Source organism: Chlorocebus sabaeus, chromosome 2, assembly GCF_047675955.1.
Source record: "Chlorocebus sabaeus isolate Y175 chromosome 2, mChlSab1.0.hap1, whole genome shotgun sequence".
Lineage (NCBI taxonomy): Eukaryota > Metazoa > Chordata > Mammalia > Primates > Cercopithecidae > Chlorocebus > Chlorocebus sabaeus.
In genome coordinates, this window is record NC_132905.1 from 38310494 (window position 1) to 38329374 (window position 18881).

General features: G+C 42.7%; 1 protein-coding gene across 2 annotated transcripts in view; it reads left to right on the forward strand.

Annotated features, from left to right (window-relative positions):
• Positions 1-18881, forward strand: part of KIF3B (kinesin family member 3B) — a 55307-nt gene that overhangs the window by 3092 nt on the left and 33334 nt on the right. Inside the window, exon 2 of one of the 2 annotated variants that reach the window (XM_037982897.2) lies at positions 4041-4137. The exons of the other annotated variant lie outside the window; for it this stretch is intronic. The gene's annotated coding sequence lies outside the window, so the exon portion shown is untranslated. The remainder of the gene's footprint in view (positions 1-4040; positions 4138-18881) is intronic. 2 annotated transcript variants of the gene reach the window in all.

Consider the following 18881-nt stretch of genomic DNA (forward strand, 5'->3'; position numbering starts at 1 on the left):
AAGGTGAAAGCTGATGGTAGGACGTCAGGTTTGGTAGCTCAACACCCAATTCAGTAAATATTTGCTAAATCCACTTATGCTAGGTACATGGAGGATGTGGAGATCAGTCCCATCTCCATATCCTTCAAGGAACTCAGAGCTTAATTTGCAAATTACTGCATTTGACGTCTTTAAATGAATTCATATCTTATGTTTGCCCTGCTGCAGAGTAAAGCCACTGATTCTAATCTGTTTTTTTGTGTCCCTAGACTTCTGTTAGGTGCCTGGATTAGAAACCTCAGATTGCTTCCTAAGCCTTTTCATCCACTAATTTGCAAGTCCCTCCTCTTATGTAACAAAGAGTAACAATACTTGACAATAACAATATGGTGCCTAATGGCTTACACAAATGCTTACACTTGCTCACTCATGCTTTTACTCCTTTAATCTTATCTGTGTCCCTTCAAGGAAGGTAAGGTGCAGATGAGGATCTCTGTTTTATAGTCGAAGAACCTGAAGAGAAGCCAAGAAGCCATGATGCTATTGAGTGGCCCATTTCACGCTGAAATCCAGTCTTCTGACTTCAAATTCAGTGTATTTACCACTGTCCTCCCCAGATTGTATTTATTTAGCATTTCCTGAGCACCTAGAATGTGTCAGTTCTGTTTTAGCCTGGAGATATCATGGTAGAAAGGTACATGAGTTCCTTGCTCTCATGCAGCTTATATTCTACTGGCAGCAAACAGAAATATACACCAATAAATGAACAAGGGAATTTGGAGAAGGAATAAGTGCTGGGGTGAAATCCCATCTCTATTAAAAATACAAAACTTAGCTGGGTGTGGTGGCACGTGCCTGTAGTCCCAGCTATTCAGGAGGCTGAGGCACAAGAATTACTTGAACCCGGGAAGCAGAGGCTGCAGTGAGCTGAGATTGTGCTATTGCACTCCAGCCTGGGCAACAGAGTGAGACTCTGTCTCAAAAAAAAAAAAAAAAAGAAAAAAGAAAAGGCTTTGCTAGGGTGGTGACATTTTTGCTGAGATTTGCTCCCAGGGAGGGGCCAGCCATTTGAAGATATGTCAGAAGGAAGAGCAAGGGTAAAGGCTGTGAGGTGGCAACAAGCTTGGTAAGTTCCAGAAACTGCAAGAAGGCTTAGAATGGCTGGGACAGGTGAATCGAAGGCAGAGTGGGGAGGTGGATGGATGTAGGGGATGGGAGTGGTGGGGAGCACTCAGATCATACAGGGCCTTGTCTGCTAGAGTAAGGAGTTGGGATTTTGTTCTAAAAGCTGTAGAAATCTTTGGAGGTTCTGGAGAAGGGGAGTGGCATGATTTATTTTTACTTTTTTTTAAATATCACTCTGGCCTCTTTGTGGCAGTGAATTTTAGAGGGCATAGGAGTGGCAGCCAGGAGGCTAGTTAGGAGGTTAGGTGAGAGAAGATAGTGGCCTTCTAGATTGGTGGCAGTGGAGATGGTAAGAGGACGGATTGGGGATGTGTTTCGTAGGTAAAACCAGCAGGATGGTGCGGTGACGGTGAGGGAATAAGGATGACTCCTGGGTTTTTGGCCTGAGCAATTAAGTAGATGTTAGAGATGCCATCTGCCTCTGAAATGATGAGAGGACTTTTTGGTAAGGGGCCCTATGAGGAAGAATTATTCATAGTTTATTTTGAACCCCTTAGAGGAGAGGCACAAGGTATACGCATCATACTTTATAGTCTGTGGGGAGGAAATCCCCAGATGATGCTGACAGAAGCTAGCCAGGTACAACTGATTGAAGCTTGAAGTTCCTACTGTGAACCAAAAAAAAAAGTCCTGCTGCTTTTCTACAGTCTGGCTCTTTGCCAGCCTGTGGAGCGGCAGGTGTGGGCTTTGCCAGGGCAGTACCCATCTGTCTTTCTGTCTTGTGCTGTTGGCATTGCAGTGCTGACTCGGGATCTTGGCTGAGGGAGCCTGGCCAGCTCTCGAAGAGGGAGCAGAATCACTAGTGAAGTTCATTCGGTGCCCCAAATGGCCACACTCTCCCTGCCAGGTTCTTTCCTGGCCACCAAGTGACAGTTCTAAAGTTTCAGAGCTTTTGACTTGAGAATCCCTGGAAAACCTATTGTATTCTACCAGAATTCCTAGAGGATTCTTGAATCTCTTCTGAGCAAGGGAATTCGAGCTTCATTGTTACACATTCCAGTAACTGTACTTGTAAATCTGGGCATTACAGGGTTGTACATTCAGCATTGTGAATAGTAAGACTAATAGTCTTATCACTGCCACTTGTTTATTTAATTAAATTTAATAAATTTATTCATTTTGGAGACAGGGACTCCCTCTGTCACCCAGGTTGGAATGCAGCAGTGTGATCCTGGCTCCCCAACAGCCTTGAATTCCTGGGTTCAAGTGATCCTTCTAGCTTAGCCTCCTGAGTGGCTGGGACCGCAGGCATATACTGTCATGCCTGGCTAATTTTAAAAAAATGTTTTTGGGCCGGGCGTGGTGGCTCACACCTGTAATCTCAGCAGTTTGGGAGGCTGAGGCGGGCAGATCACGAGGTCAAGAGTTTGAGACCAGCCTGACCAACATGGTGAAACCCGTTCTCTACTAAAAATACAAAAATTAGCTGGGCATGGTTGTGCACACCTGTAATCCCAGCTACTCAGGAGGCTGACGCAGGAGAATTGCTTGAACCCGGGAGGTGATGGTTGCAGTGAACTGAGATCGTACCACTGCACTCCAGCCTGGGCGACAGAGCAAGACTCTGTCTTAAAAAAAAAAAAAAATTCTGTAGATGACTAGGCATGGTGACTCACACCTGTAATCTCAGCACTTTGGGAGGCTGAGGCATGTGGACCACCTGAGATCAGGAGTTCAAGACCAGCCTGACCAGCATGGCGAAACCCCATCTCTACTAAAAATACAAAAATTGTCAGGTGTGGTGGTGCTTGCCTGTAGTCCCAGCTACTTTGGAGGCTGAGGCGGGAGAATCACTTGAACCCGGGAAGCAGAGGTTGCAGTGAACTGAGATTGTACCACTTCATTCCAGCCTGGGTGACAGAGTGAGACTCCATGTCAAAAAACAGAAATTTGTAGAGACGGTCATACTATATTGTCCAGGCATCTTGGCCACAAGTGATCCACTCACCTTGGCCTCTCAAAGTGCTGGGTTACAGGCATGAGCCACTAATTTTTTTAGAAAACCTGGTCTCACTCTATTGCCCAGGCTGGAGTGCAGTGGTGCAGTCATAGCTCATTGTAACCACCAACTCCTGGGCTCAAGCGAGCCTCCCGCCTCAGCCATCCAAGTAGCTGAGACTACAGGTGCATGCCACTACACCTAGCTAATAAAAGAGAGACAGGGTCTTGCTGTGTTGCAGGCTAGTCTCAAACTCCTGGCTTCAAGCGGTCTTCCTGCCTCGGCCTCCCAAAGTGCTGGGATTGCAGGCATGAGCCACTGTACCTGACCACCACTGCTATTTGTATAACTTTACAGTTTAGAATGCTCTTTCCTGTGCATTCTCATTTACTAATTGTCAGTTGAGATTATGTGGACTACATATTATCCCCAGTTTACAGATGAAGACGTTGTGGTGTGGTCACTTGTTTTTGTCAGTAATATTAAACATTTTCTAGGTGCTGAGTTAGGGAGATCCTTGCTGCTCAAAGTGTGTTCTCTGTGACAGACGTACTGTGTCCCCAGAACCTTGTCAGAAATGCAGAATCTAGGCTGGGTGCAGTGGCTCATGCTTGTAATCCCAGCACTTTGGGAAGCCAAGGCAGGAGGATCACTGGAGGCCAGGAGGCCAAGACCAACCTGGGCAAAATAGTGAGACCTCATCTGTAGTTTTAACAAAAGAAGAAGGAAACAGCAACAGGGCCTAGATCTAATAAACCAGAGCCTGCCTTTTACCAAGATCCCAGATGTTTCCTGTGCACGTTAAAGTCTGAGATGCTCTCATCTAGGTAATCAGTAGCCAACTAAGACTTACCAATGATAATGACAATGAAAGTAGTAGCTAAGATACATTAGCCAAGCAGTGTTGTAAGCACTTACCACATGTTGTTTCATTTAGATTTAGACCTCACAGCAATCCTGTAACACAGGTTTCCAGAAGAGGAAAGTAGAGGCTCAGGAGAGTTCAGTAACTTCCCCACGTCTGCTGACTCCAGGTCTGTTGTTCTTTCTACCATGCGCGTGTTCATCTGTTTTTCAGGTGGGCAGTGACCACATCGTGGCTGTCTTGTCAAGGCCTTTCTCTTCCATACCTACGTAACTCATTTTAAATGATGACCCCCCCCAAAAAAAAAGTGACTTCAAAGAATGTTTGAGGAAATAAAGAATGTTTGAGGAAATAAAGAATGTTTGAGGAAATCAAGGGAAAAACTTCTGAGCTAGATGGGTGTCGGTTACTTGGCTGATGAAGCAGCAAACAGATATCTCGTTTGATAAGATAAGCTGCCTCTCACGCTTCTCAGTGATCTAACTTCAGGGCCAGGACTGCTGAAGCAGGTAGGAACTGTGAGCTTGTATTCTGAGTCATTTAGCTCTAAACTGTTTCTTGATTCTGGTGATAAATATCTACACTGGGTGAGAAGATAGTGGATAAAGTCCCATATAACACCCGCTGACTAATTGTTAAAAGATTCCATCTCACTGTGCCTCAGTTTTCTCTCTCTGCCCTGTGGGCTCATTATTTTCCTTTCAACACCTCCTATCTTTCTAGACTCTCAGAAAGATTTATTGGTCAAGGACTATGCCATTATAGGAAATTTTGACCTGAAAGGATGGTGGGAACTGGGTAAAGGCAGGATTCTGCTACTTGCTGTGTGACTTAGAGCAAGTGACTCAACCTCTCTAGGTCTCTCTTGCGTAAAAAAAAAATGTGTGTATATATATGCATATATCTGTAAAATAAAGACATAGGACGGTTCTCCCCAAAGCCCTTCCAGCCCCGCCCACAGACTGAACCTTGAGTTGGGTGATATTTTGTTATTTCTTGGTGACTTCACACTGGGCTTTCTCCCAGAGCTTTCGGGTGTGGCTTTTAGAGTGTATTTCTTGGCAGAGAGCATTACAATCAGCTCATCTTATCAGCATCACACATCTGCACAGCAGCTTGGGATGTTCATGTTTAAGGTTCAGTTAATCATGGTGACACATTGTGTCTTCTCACTTCGTCACACTGATTGCGAACATTGAGCTCTTCACACAGGAAGATCTATCTTTAGCATGCTGATTTATTTAACTCATAATTTGCATTAGAGAGTGAACCAGTGATAATCATGGTGGGTGTGGCTTTTATTTTTAAAGTTTTTGGCAAGACATTTGCAGCACTTGCATTTTGTCATGCTTGAATATAGTCTATAAATGGAAATGGGTTCAAGTGAAATAGAAATTGCCATAGATTATTGGGAGCTTGGGACTTAACCACTCTGGAGTCCTTCATGTCACCTTTAGCAGTGCTTTCAGGAAGGACTTGCTTGGCCTTTTGTTGTGTGACATAAATTAAACAGAAACTAAAAGCTCATAGCACAATCTCTAGCAGCTTAGCGGACTATAGTAATCATTATAACATTTCAGAACATAAGCAAAAAATCTAGCTGGCAAATCATAAAAGATTCCATCTAGGTAAGATAAAATATCAGTTCAAGTTACCTAAAGATAACCACAAGAAGATAGTCCTTGGTGGAAGTAGTTACTGGTTTTGCAAGATCTGCAATAATAAGTTAGACTCTAGCCTAAGAAATATGTGTGATGTTTTTCCTTGTTTAGTTCTTCAGCTGTCAGCCTTTTTTAAAAATGTAATTTTTTCCTGGTTACAAAAATAATAAATTTCCATTGAGGAAAAAATGAGGAAAATACTGAACAGATTAAATAAGACTGACTTTAAGATCTACCACCCAGAAATAGCTACTGTTAACATTTTACAGTCCATATACAAATGTATTCCTAAATACATTTTATCTCATGGGCTTGTAGTTCTTACCTGTTTCCTCCGTTGTTGTTATTTAGGCTATTTTCAATGTTTAAACGTTATGAGTAATGCTTCAGAGAACATCTTAATGATGATTATTTTGTGCAAACCTTTGTCTGCATTGCTGATGGTTTCTTTAAGCTAGGTCCTTTAATGTTAAAATTGTAAATTACAAAGGCAACCCCCTGAAAGAATGCTTTTAACATGGCAGTGTTCACCTAAAGCTGCAAAGGCAGACATAACTACAGTTCGGTTGGGGAATGTACCCAAGGTGATGATACCCTAACTCAGGTTTTTGCTTACTTGACTACTTGCAGATATAGTTTTAGAAAGTTGTATTCAAAGTGTATTTCCCATTTTCCATTTGGAAATGTTCACTTAACATTATGTCATAACCATTTTTCCATATTTTTGTACTTAGTTATTTAAATTTTTATTTTATTTTGGTAGAAACAGGGTCTCACTGTGTTGCTCAGGCTGGTCTCAAACTCCTAGGCTCAAGCAGTCCTCCTGCCTTGGCCTCCCAAAGTGCTCAGATTACAAGTGTGAGCCACCAGGGCCAATCTATTTTTTGTTATTTATTTATTTTTGAGATAGGGTGTCGCTCTGTTGCCCAGGCTGGAGTGCTGTGGCATGATCATAGCTCATTGTAACCTCCAACTCTTAGGCTCAAGTGGTCCTTCCACCTCAGCCTTCTAAGCAGCCAGGACCACAGGTGCGTGCTACCACTTGTGGCTAATTTTTAAATTTTTCTTGGAGGTAGAATCTCACTATGTTGCTCAGGCTGGTCTCGAACTCCTGGCCTCAAGCGATGCTCCTGCCTCAGCCTCCCGAAGTGCTGAGACTACAAGTGTGAGCCATTATACACCTTGCTATGTTTTTGTGTTTAGTAGTTATTACTACACGTTAGTAGTTTAGTAGTAACTACTACACTTTCCCAGGCATTGGACATTGAAGTTGTTTCCACCTTTTTATAATCACATATAATGTGTTATACAGAATATCTCCTTCTCTCTCAGCCTCATAAGAGAACAATTCTAAATAAGTGGTTTGTGAAAAGTTTGAACTTTAAAAAATTCTAACAGAGAACTGTACATTTCCCTTCTTAGAATCCTCTAAAAGTATTTTTTTTTTTGAGATGGAGTCTCACTCTCTTGCCTAGGCTGGAGTGTAATAGCGCAGTCTCAGCTCACTGAACCTCCACCTCCTGGGTTCAAGCGATTCTCCTGCCTCAGCCTCCTGAGTAGCTGGGATTACAGGTGCACACTACCATGCCCAGCTAATTTTGGTATTTTTAGTAGAGACAGGGTTTCACCATGTTGGTCAGGCTGGTCTTGAACCCCTGACCTTGAGATCCGCCTGTCTTGGCCTCCCAAAGCGCTGGGAAGACAGGCTTTAGCCACGGTGCCAGGCCTAAAAGTATCTTTTTAAAAACAGCTTTAGCTGGGTGTGGTGGCTCATTCCTGTAGTCCCAGCGCTTTGGGAGGCCTAAGTGGGAAGATTGCTTGAGGCCAGAAGTTTGAGACCAGCCTGGGCAACATAGCAAGACCCCATCTATACAAAACATATAAAAATTTACCCGGGTGCAGTGGCTTGCACCTGTACTCCCAACTACTTGGGAAGCTGAGGCGAGTTCAAGCCCAGGAGTTCAAGGCTACAGTGAACCATGATTGCGCCACTGCATTCCAGCCTGGGTGACACAGTGAATGAGTTCCTGTCTCCAAACAAAAAAACCTTTATTTAGATATATTTTACATATCATGAAGTATTTTTTTAATGTAATAGTTTTTCTCACCTTCTTTTGTGTCTTCTTTTTGTCCATTTTTCTTTCTGATGAAGAATTCCCTACAAGTAGGACCCAGAACATAGGCCTTTGTCACTTCAACCCTTCATTATCTGAATAGGCTGTTGCATATCATTATAACATTGGACAATGAGCCAAGACAGTTCTGACGGACTTTTGAAAAGGGATTTTTCAAAAAGCATTTAACTCATCATATTAATAAAATAAATCCTGTGATTTATGGGAAATTCTGTTGGATCAGCTTTGAAACTCTTTACTATAAAGGTAGCATGCGTAGGCATGAATCTTGATAAAACAAGATTCTGATTCAGGGGATCTGAGTGGGTCCTTATATTCTGCAGAGCTGAACCAGGTGGAGTAGGAGGAGAGTTAGGGTGACACGCAAACACAACATCCTAAATTATGTTGAATGCGGTGGTGAGAGCTATTCCCTTTAAAACTCTCTTGGTTCTTCTGTGTCAAGAAGAATACTGTATTTGTTTGGTACTAGTCTGTTTTTTTTAAATTTTTTTTGAAATGGAGTCTCAGTCGCCCAGGCTGGAGTACAGTGGCGCAATCTCGGCTCACTGCAACCTCTGCCTCCTGGCATCAAGCAGTTCTCTACCTCAGCCTCCTGAGTAGCTGGGATTACAGGCCCCTGCCACCATGCCTGGCTAATTTTTGTATTTTTAGTAAAGACAGGGTTTCACCATCTTGGCCATGCTGATCTTGAACACCTGACCTCATGATCCACCTGCCTTGGCCTCCCAAAGGGTGGGGATTACAGGCAGGAGCTACCATGCCCGGCCACTAGTCTGTTTCTTAACAGTTGTTAATTTTCCTTTCTTTTTTTTTTTTTTTTTTTTTTTTTGTTTGAGACGGAGTCTTGCTCTGTCGCCCGGGCTGGAGTGCAGTGGCCGGATCTCAGCTCACTGCAAGCTCCGCCTCCCGGGTTCATGCCATTCTCCCGCCTCAGCCTCCCGAGTAGCTGGGACTACAGGTGCCCACCACCTCGCCCGGCTAGTTTTTTTTTTTTGTATTTTTTAGTAGAGACGGGGTTTCACTGTGTTAGCCAGGATGGTCTCGATCTCCTGACCTCGTGATCCACCCGTCTCGGCCTCCAAGTTTCCTTTCAAACCAATGGTGATCAAGCCTCAGGCCTCAGATAAGCTACAATATTTAGCTAGAATTTAGTAACATTGTTGTCTGTTCTTATATTTATTTTCAGTTACTTTCTATTCATAACAAGTGATACTGATTTTCCATTCATGGTAGTTATATAAAGTTTCTTTTAAAAATAAATTTGTGTTAATAGAAGTAGATTTAAAGAAAAAATGGTAAGTAAATAATAGTACAGTTGATGATAGACATGGCGAAAATTGTGAAGAAACAATCTGATTACTGACATTTAGGACATGCTGATGTGGAAAAAGGCCATGGACTTTGGCGCCAGGTGGACCTGGTTTCAGCTTGCTTTACCACTTATTAACTCAGTGTGCCACTTTACTTCCCTGTCTAAGTCTCTGTTTTTTTCTCCTGCAAATTGGGTCAAGGTAGAGTTACCACTTGTGGGCCAGACGCTTGCTGCCTGTCTTCATCTAGTCCTTACACTGCCCCAGGCAGCAGGTGTTAGTGATATTCCCATTTTGCAGATGAGGACATCAGCTCCGAGCGGTAAGAAACTTTCACAGAGCCTCAGAACTAGGAATGATAGGCTGGGCACCGTGGCTCCCAGCACTTTAGGAGGCCGAGGCGAGTAGAACACCTGAGGTCAGGAGTTCGAGACCAGCCTGGCCAACGTAGTGAAACCCACTCTCTACTGAAAATACAAAAGTTAGCCGTGTGTGATGATGGGCACCTGTAATCCCAGCTGCTTGGGAAGCTGAGGCAGGAGAATCACTTGAACCCGGGAAGTGGAAGTTGCAGTGAGCTGAGATCGCATTACTACACTGCAGCCTGAGTGACAGCAAGACTCCATCTCAAAAACAAACAAAACTAGGAATGATAGAGCTGGGTTTCAGTCCCAGGTGTGTCTGAATCTCTTTTTAGCTATTCAGGCTACCTCTGCCTGTTAAATACAGGTTTTGCTATGGCCCTCTGCCCATAGCATTATTCACAATAACCAAGAGGTAGAAGCAGCCCAAATGTCCATTAATGGATAAATGGATAAAGAATATGTGGTACAGGCCAGGCGCGATGGCTCACGCTTGTGATCCCAGCACTTCGGGAGGCCAAGGCAGAAGGATTGCTTGAGCCCAGGAGTTCCAGACCAGCCTGGGCAATATAGTGAGACCTTGTTTCTATAACAAATAATAATAATAAAAAATTAGCTGAGTATGGTGGCACGTACCTGTAGTCTTAGCTACTCAAAAGGCTGAGGTGGGAGGATTGCTTGAGCCTAGGAGTTCAAGGATGCAATGAGCTGTAATTGTGCCAGTGCACTCCAGTCTGGGTGTCAGAGCAAGACTGTCTCAAATAAATAAATAAATAAAATAAAATAAAATAAATATGTCTATGGTACATACATAGAATGGAATATTATTCAGCCTTAAAAAGAAGGCAGTTCTGACACATGCTTTAGTATTGATGAACCTTGAGGGCATTGTGCTAAGTGAAATAAGCCAGTCACAAAAGGACAAATACTGTTATGATTCCACTTATCCGAGGTAGCTAGAGTAGACAAAATCATGGAAACGTGGTTACCAGGGGCTGAGGAGAGGGGGAAATGAGGAATTGTTCAATGGTTATAAAGTTTCAGTTTTGCAAGATGAAAAAGTTCTAGAAATATATTATACAACAATGTGAATATAGTTAACACTACTGAACTATATACACTTAAAATGATTAAAAGGGTAAATTTTATATTATGTGGGGTTTTTTACGGTAATTTTTTAAAAAATTTAAATGATAAGCCATTGGTTAGAAGGTGATTTTTTTTTTTTCATTTGGAAAATCCCAATTATACATAAAACTAGAATAATGCAATGAATCATGAACCCATTACCCACCTCCAGCAGTTCTCAGCAGTTGGCAATCCTATTTTACCTATAACCTTCCATGCACCCTACCCCTGAAAAAGATCCCAGACAGCATATAACTTTGTCTGAAAATATTCTTGTTTATCTCTAGAGGATAAGAACTTTCTTTTTAAAATAATAACATTTTTACACATAAATAACAATAATTTCTTACATTGTCTCATATCCAGTGTTCCAATTTCCTTGATTGTCTTGTACTTTTTTTTTTTTTTTGGAGATAGAGTCTTGCTCTGTCACCCAGGCTGGAGTACAGTGGCACGATCTAGGCCCACTGCAATCTCCGCCTCCCGGGTTCAAGCAGTTATCTTACCTCAGCCTCCCGAGTAGCTAGGATTACAGACATGCATGCACCACACCCAGCTAATTTTTGTATTTTTATTAGAGACAGGATTTCATCATGTTGGCCAGGCAGGTCTTGAATTCCTGACCTCAAGTGATCCGCCGTCCTTGGCCTTCCAAAGTGCTGGGATTACAGGCATGAGCCACGACGCCTGGCCTCATTTTTTTTTTTCTTGAGACAAGGTCTCACTGTATCACCTAGGCTTGAGTGCAGTGGTGCAATCAGAGCTCACTGCTGCCTCAAAACTCCCGGCGGCTCAAGCAAACTCCTGGGCTCAAGCAATCCTCACAACTTAGCCTCCTGAGTAGCTGGGGCTACAGGTGTACACCACCACACCCGGCTAATTAAAAAAATTTTTTTTGTAGAGACAGGGTCTTGCCATCTTGCACAAGCTGGTCTTGAACTCCTAGGCTCAAGTGATCCTCCCGCCTTGGCCTCCCAAAGTGCTGGGGTTATGGGTGGTGAACCACCTAGCTTGGTCCTTGTACATTTCTTAACAGTTGGTTTGTTTGAATCAAGATCAAAAAAGGATCTGGACGTGGTGGCTCACCATGGTGGCTGGTATTACATGGTGGACCTGTAATACCAGCACTTTGGGAGTCCTAAGTAGGAGAATCACATGAAACCACAAGTTTGAGACCAGCCTGTGCAACAAAGCAGGACTCCCCTCTCTGCAAACTATTTTAAAAATGAGTCCGGGCATGGTGGCTCATGCCTGTAATCCCAGCACTTTGGGAGGCTGAGGCGGGTGGATCACTTGAGGTCAGGAGTTTGAGACCAGCCTGGCCAACACAGTGAAACCCCGTCTCTACTAAAAATTAAAAAAAAAAAAAATTAGTCGGGTGCAGTGGCGCACACCTGTAGTCCCAGCTGCTCTGGAGGCTGAGGTGGGATGATTGTTTGAGCGAGGAGTTCAAGGCCGCACTAAGCTGAGATTCTGCCACTGCGCTCCAGCCTGGGCAACAGAGCAAGACGTTGACTCTTAAAAAACAACAGAATGTGAAGACCTTGACTCTTAAAAAACAATAGATTGTATACAACAGTCCTACCTCTGGGAGTGGATCCTACCAACTACTCCCACTTATCTAAAGGTATATATGTTCAGTATAGCCACTGCAGTACTGTTTGCAGTAGCAAATGACCAGAAACAATCAGAAGGTCCCTCAGTAATGGACTGATTGATCAAAGACTTTTTTTGGCTGGGTGCAGTGACTCACGACTGTAATCCCAGCACTTTGGGAGGCCACAGCGGGCGGAATACCTGAGGTCAGGAGTTCAAGACCAGCCTGGCCAACATGGCAAAACCCTGTCTCTACAAAAGATAAAAAATTAGCTGGATGTGGTGGGGTGTGCTTATAGTCCCAGCTACTTGGGAGTCTGAGGTGGGAAGATTGCTTGAGCCCAGGAGGTCGAGGTTGCAGTGAGCTGTAATTGTGCCACTGTACTGCTACCTGGGCAACAGAGACTCTGTCTCAAAATGAATGAATGAATGAATGAAAGGAAGGATGTAAGACAGAAAAGAAAGGAAAAAGAAGCAGCTGGGCGTGGCATGGTCTCTGATGCTTGTAATCCCATACTTTGGGAGGCTAAGAGATGGAAGGATCACTTGAGCCAGGAGTTTAAGACCAGCCTGGGGACTAGCCTGGGCAATGTAGTAAGACTTTTGTCTCTACAAAAAAATAAAAACAAAATTAGCCAGGTTTGGTGGCATGTACCTGTAGTTCCAGCTACTGAGGAGGTTGAGATGGGAAGATTACCTAAGCCTGGGAGGTTAAGGCTGGGGTGAGCCGACATCATGCCATTGCACTCCAGCCTGGAGTGCAGAGCAACAGTCTATCTCAAAAAGACAAGCAAAGAAAACAATACAAAATGATTTGAAGGGAGTTCTCCAAGATTTATATAGGAAGAAGTACAATGGTGTATAGTATACTGCTACTTGAGTTAAAAAGGTTTAAAAAAAAAGATGAAGGAGCAATGCAGAAATGTTAGGAAGGTTTACATGTTCACTGTATACTCTGTACAGCTTGAATTGCTTTAATCTGTGCATAGACATACACATGTATATATGCATATATATATCAGATGTTTAAAAAATATATGGGTTTATATATGGTTTTTAAAATAAGACAAATCTGGTTTTGAATCCTGACTCTTCCACTTAATTATTGTGTAACCTTGGGCAAATTAATTTCCCTGAGTCTCTGATCCTTATTCTTTAAATGAGGCTAATGCCTGCCTTCCTCCTAAGGTGATTTTGAGGATTAAAAGAGGACTACACATTAAGCTCTTGGTATACTGTGAGTTGTGACTATTGAATTCAATAAAACCCAAGAACCGCATTGATTCTGAATGGTAGGTGTTGTCCAATAGACTTGAATATATTTTTTTGAATGTATTTTATGAATGTTTTACAATTGAATGCCAAAAAGAGTTTCTTTTCCTCTTTCCCTACCTAAATAAATGCTTTGTTTGCCTATTTGTGTCATCAAATGACAGAGGGTACATGGCGCCCGTTTGAATTCAGAGCAGGCATTTATTGTTCTTGTTACTTGACTGTGACCTTTTTAGGTTTCTTTCCAGAGAACTAGTCTAGTGTCTTCTTCAGACATTTAAGCTGAAATCAAAGTTCTGGACTTTTCTCCAAAGAAAACATTGCATTTTGCTCCCCCAACTTTAATTATAAAAATCAAAATACGTGCACCCATCAAAAAATACAAAGAAAGCAAAACAATAACCTGCAGGCTCACCACCCTAGAGGTCAATATTGCCTGCATTTCCTATTTATTAGTACTTTTCAATGTTAAAAGCTAAGCGTTTGACATTCATTAGTTTATTTAATCCTTTAGAACAGTTCTTTAAGGGAGGTGTTGTTATTAACCATACTTTGTGGAAGAAGAAACTATGACTTAGTAAGTTTCTTGAGATTTTATAGCTAGTAAATGGCAGAGCAGAAATTCAAAGCCAGACCTGTTGAACACCGTAGCTGATGTTTTTAACAATGTCTTTATGCTATGTTCCCCAAATCTGCCTCTGCACATGTGCATGTACACATAAACATTAACTATATCATAGTAATTCTGTTTAGTAGCCTTTTTCTTCACTCAACAATGTGTCTTGAATATTGCCCATATCTAAATACCTAGAGGTTTGTTGCCGTTTTTAATGACTTCATAGTTTCCCATTGTAGAGATGTGCCATCATCTAACCACTCCTTTATTGATGAGCATTTAAGTGCTTAGAGATGGTGTTGTGACAAACACAAATGTGTATTACATCGTTGCACATGTATTTAGTTGTATTTACTTACTCAATTATGTCTTTAAAATAATTCCAAGAAATGGAATTGCTGTTTCAAGGGAGTATTCACATTTAGAGTTTTGGTGTTGATTGCCTGACTGCCCTCGAGTATGTTGTGCCAATTTGAGATGCTGTGGCTCTTACATGTTCTTTCTGTAAGGGACATTTTGAAACTTTTTAGACAGTTCACACAACTGTTTGGCTGACAAAAAAGGTGACCCCGGCTTTTTTTTTTTTTTTTTTTGAGACAGAGTTTCACTCTGTCGCCCAGGCTGTAGTGCAGTGGCACAGTCTCCGCTCACTGCCAGCTCTGCCTCCCGGGTTCACGCCATTCTCCTGCCTCAGCCTCCTGAGTAGCTGGGACTACAGGCATCCGCCACTGTGCCCAGCTAATTCTTTTTGTATTTTTAGTAGAGATGGGGTTTCACTGTGTTAACCAGGATGGTCTGGATCTCCTGACCTTGTGATCCACCCACCTCGCCTCCCGAAGTGCTGGGATTACAGGCGTGAGCCACTGCGCCCAGCCGACCTTATGTTTATAAATAATGCCTGTAATAACAACATAATATATTTTATTGGTTTCTTATTTGACATCTTTGCTCTAAATGCTTTTTAGAGCTGACACTACGTGACTTGCTACATTTACATAAGAAAGTTAAGCCGGGCGCCGGTGGCTCACGCCTGTAATCCCTGCACTTTGGGAGGCCGAGGTGGGCGGATCACGAGGTCAGGAGATCGAGACCATCCTGGCTAACACGGTGAAACCCCGTCTCTACTAAAATACAAAAAAATTAGCCGGGCACGGTGGCGGGCGCCTGTAGTCCCAGCTACTCGGGAGGCTGAGGCAGGAGAATGGCAGGAACCCGGGAGCGGAGCTTGCAGTGAGCCGAGATGGTGCCACTGCACTCCAGCCTGGGCGACAGAGTGAAGACTCCGCCTCAAAAAAAAAAAAAAAAAAAAAAAAGAAAGTTAAAAATTCCAGTGCTATGGACCTAATAGAAACTGTTTTAACAAAGCTTCATCCTAAATTTGGGATAAGCAGGTCCCAAATTTAGATCCCTTAGTAGGTCCCCTCATTTATCAATTAAAACATTTTTATTATCTTTTTTTTTTTTTTTTTTTAATTGAGATGGAATCTCGCACTGTCGCTTGGGCTGGAGTGCAGTGGCATGATACCAGCTCACTGCAACCTCCGCCTCCCGGGTTCAAGCGATTCTTTTCCCTCAGCCTCTTGAGTAGCTGAGACTACAGCTGCCTGCCACCACACCTGGCTAATTTTTGTACTTTTAGTAGAGATGGGGTTTCACCATGTTGGCCAGGATGGTCTAGATCTCTTGACCTTGTGATCCACCTGCCTCGGCCTCCCAAAGTGTTGAGATTATATGTGTGAGCCACCATACCTGGCCCATTTTTATTATCTTATATTCGTGGTGGTCAGCACAAATGGATAGATAAAATGGGAAAAATGAGTAACCCCTGTATATTTAATTTCACAAAAGCCTTTCCCTCTCTCTCTTTCCCTTTATTTTATTTTTTTTTTTGACTAAGTAATATATTTACATGATTCAAAACTCAAGAGGTATTAAAGGGTATACACACTTTGGGAGGCTAAGGTGGACGGATCACCTGAGGCCGGGAGTTCGAGACCAGCCTTGCCATGGCGAAACCCCATCTGTACTAAAAATACAAAAATTAGCTGGGTGTGGTGGTGGGTGCCTGCCATCCCAGCTACTCGGGAGGCTGAGGCACAGGAATCATTTGAACAGGAGGCAGAGGTTGCAGTGAGCCAAGATTGCACCACAGCACTCCAGTCTGGGTGACAGAGTGAAACTCGGTCTGAAGAACAACAACAGAAAAAAGGGTATATAATGAAAAGTTTCCCTTCTACTTTTGGCCCTCATCCACCTGGCTCTTTTAGGGAAAGCCACTGTTGTTATCTGACAATTGTTATATGGTTCTTGTGAATTCTTTCAGATATTTTTTATGCACATATAAGCAAATGTAGAGCCATTTCCTCAATATGTATAAAATATCTTTTTAAAAGTTCTGCAGGACAGTGGTGTTATTTTTCAACCCAAGATGGATAATCTTGTTTTAAAAAGTGTGTAACTCCTGTTGTGAAACTGGCCATCATAGGAACCAGAGACCTAGAATTGGACTTGCTTTCCTGATGTGATTCAGGGATTGCAAACATGGGGTCCTGATACTTCAAAAACAATTAGAAATAATTGTAAAAGGGAGTAGTGTTGATGGTGATGAAGTGGATACAGAGTAAAAACAGCTGCTTCCCTGGAGAGACGCCTGTCCAGGGAATTGGTTTAGGTTACTTAGCAGGGAGTCGCTTTTATCTTAAACTTGCTTGAGTGTTGCAGTGCTTTTCTGATTGCTCATGTGATCTTTGTCTTGGGCTGCATTTCAGACACTCTGAGTATTTGAACCCTGGGCCAGGCAGTTGGCAAGTGGTTGCCTGATCTGATCTTACAGGACATTGCTTTGGAATGCATTGATTTGAGGTGCATTAGTATGCACTCTGTGTGCCCACAGGTTGCACCTCTTTGCAGGGTTGTTCCTGGGGAATTGCCAAACCTCTATTTTTTCCCATTTGGAGATACCATATGCTCATTAAAGAGAATCTGGAAAATACAGAAATGTTGAAAGAGCAGGGGAAATCACCTGTACTATTACCCAGGGTTGACCACTATTGATGTTTTTACGTGTCTTTATTTTTATATAATTGTGACTGCATGCAGTAATTCAATTTTGTAAACTGCTTTTTCTTTTATGATAAGCACTTTCTATGTTATTACAGAGCTTCAGCAAATGGCATTTAAAAAGATAGGCTAGTGTGTCAAGCCTTTCTTAGTCAAATCATACATACGTGAATTTGGTCATAGAGATGTCTACAAGAGCCAGCCAGGAAGTATAAGTGAGCAAAGCATGCTAGATGTGAAACAGGAGAGAGTAGGGTTGGGGAGGATTCCTATTGCTGCCACTTGGGATTCAGGTCAAGGGCTGTCAGATATCCCCATGTTTCCAGAGAAGTGGAATTTTTTTTTTTTTTTTTAAATATGAAATTGTTAGGCTGGGTGCAGTGGCTCACGCCTGTAATCCCGGCACTTTGGAAGGCTGAGGCGGGCAGATCACCTGAGGTCAGGAGTTTGAGACCAGCCTGACTAACATGGAGAAATCCCATCTCTACTTAAAAAAATACAGTATTAGCTGGGCAAGGTGGCGCATCCCTGCAATCCCAGCTACTTGGGAGGCTAAGGCAGGAGACTCACTTGAACCTGGGAGGCAGAGGTTGTGGTGAGCCAAGATCATGTCATTGCATTCCAGCCTGGGGCAGCAAAAGTGAAACTCCATCCCAAAAAAAAAAAAAAATTGTTGTTTTTTTGAATTAAAAAAAAAAAATTGTTGTTTTTTTGAATTAAAAAAAAAAAGAATTCAGGCCTGGTGCAATGTCACACCAGTAATCCCAGCACTTTGGAAGTCCAGGGTGGGTGGGTCACTTGAGGCTGGGAGTTCGAGACCAGCCTGGCTAACATGGCAAAAACCCAGCTCTATAACAAATACAGCAGTTAGTTATGCATGGTGGCGTGAGCCTGTAATCCCAGCTACTCAGGAGGCTGAGGCAGAAAATTGCCCGGGAGGCAGAGGTTGCAATGAGCTGTGATTGTGCCACTGCACTCCAGCCTGGGTGACAGAGTGAGACTCTATCTCAAAAAACAAACAAAACAGAAATTCAGAGAATAATGTAAGAAATAGAATCAACAAAGTAAGAGAAATGTTAACATTTTCTCTTATAAGCTTGAAAGCTTCCTCTGTTTTTGTTTTTTTAAGAGAAAAGATAAAATATTACAGATAAAGTTGAAATATCCTTCCTATCTCTACTCCCATTATCCATACTTCCCATTGCCCAGTTTGGGCAGCCACTATCATAAATTATTTTATAACCTTCTATCTCTTCTCCCCTCCCCTCCCCTCCCCTCCCCTCCCCTCTCCTCCCCTCCCCTTTCTTAGGAGACACGGGCTTGCTCTGGAGTGCAGTGGTACAATCATGACTCACTGTAACCTCCACCTCCTGGGCTCAAGTGATCCTTCCGGTTTTCTGGAGTAGCTATAGGTAGTAGGCCACCATACTGGGCTAATTTTCATTTTTGGTAGAAATAGGGTCTTGCTCTGTTGCCCTGGGTGATCTCAAACTTCTGAACTCAAGTGATCCTACTACCTCAGCCTACCAAAGTGCTGCAGTTACAGAGGTGTGAGCCACTGCACCCATCCTATCCCACTTTTTAATACTTATACATACATAAATGCAAATCCATGAGCACCATATTGTTTTGTAAGTTCCTAATCATAACTGTCACTCTGCAGCTTTGTTTCTCACTCAAGCCTATTTATTTATCCATATTAAATATGTAACCCTAATTCAGAGGTTGACAAACACTTTCTGTAAAAGGGCAGGTAGTAAATATTTTAGT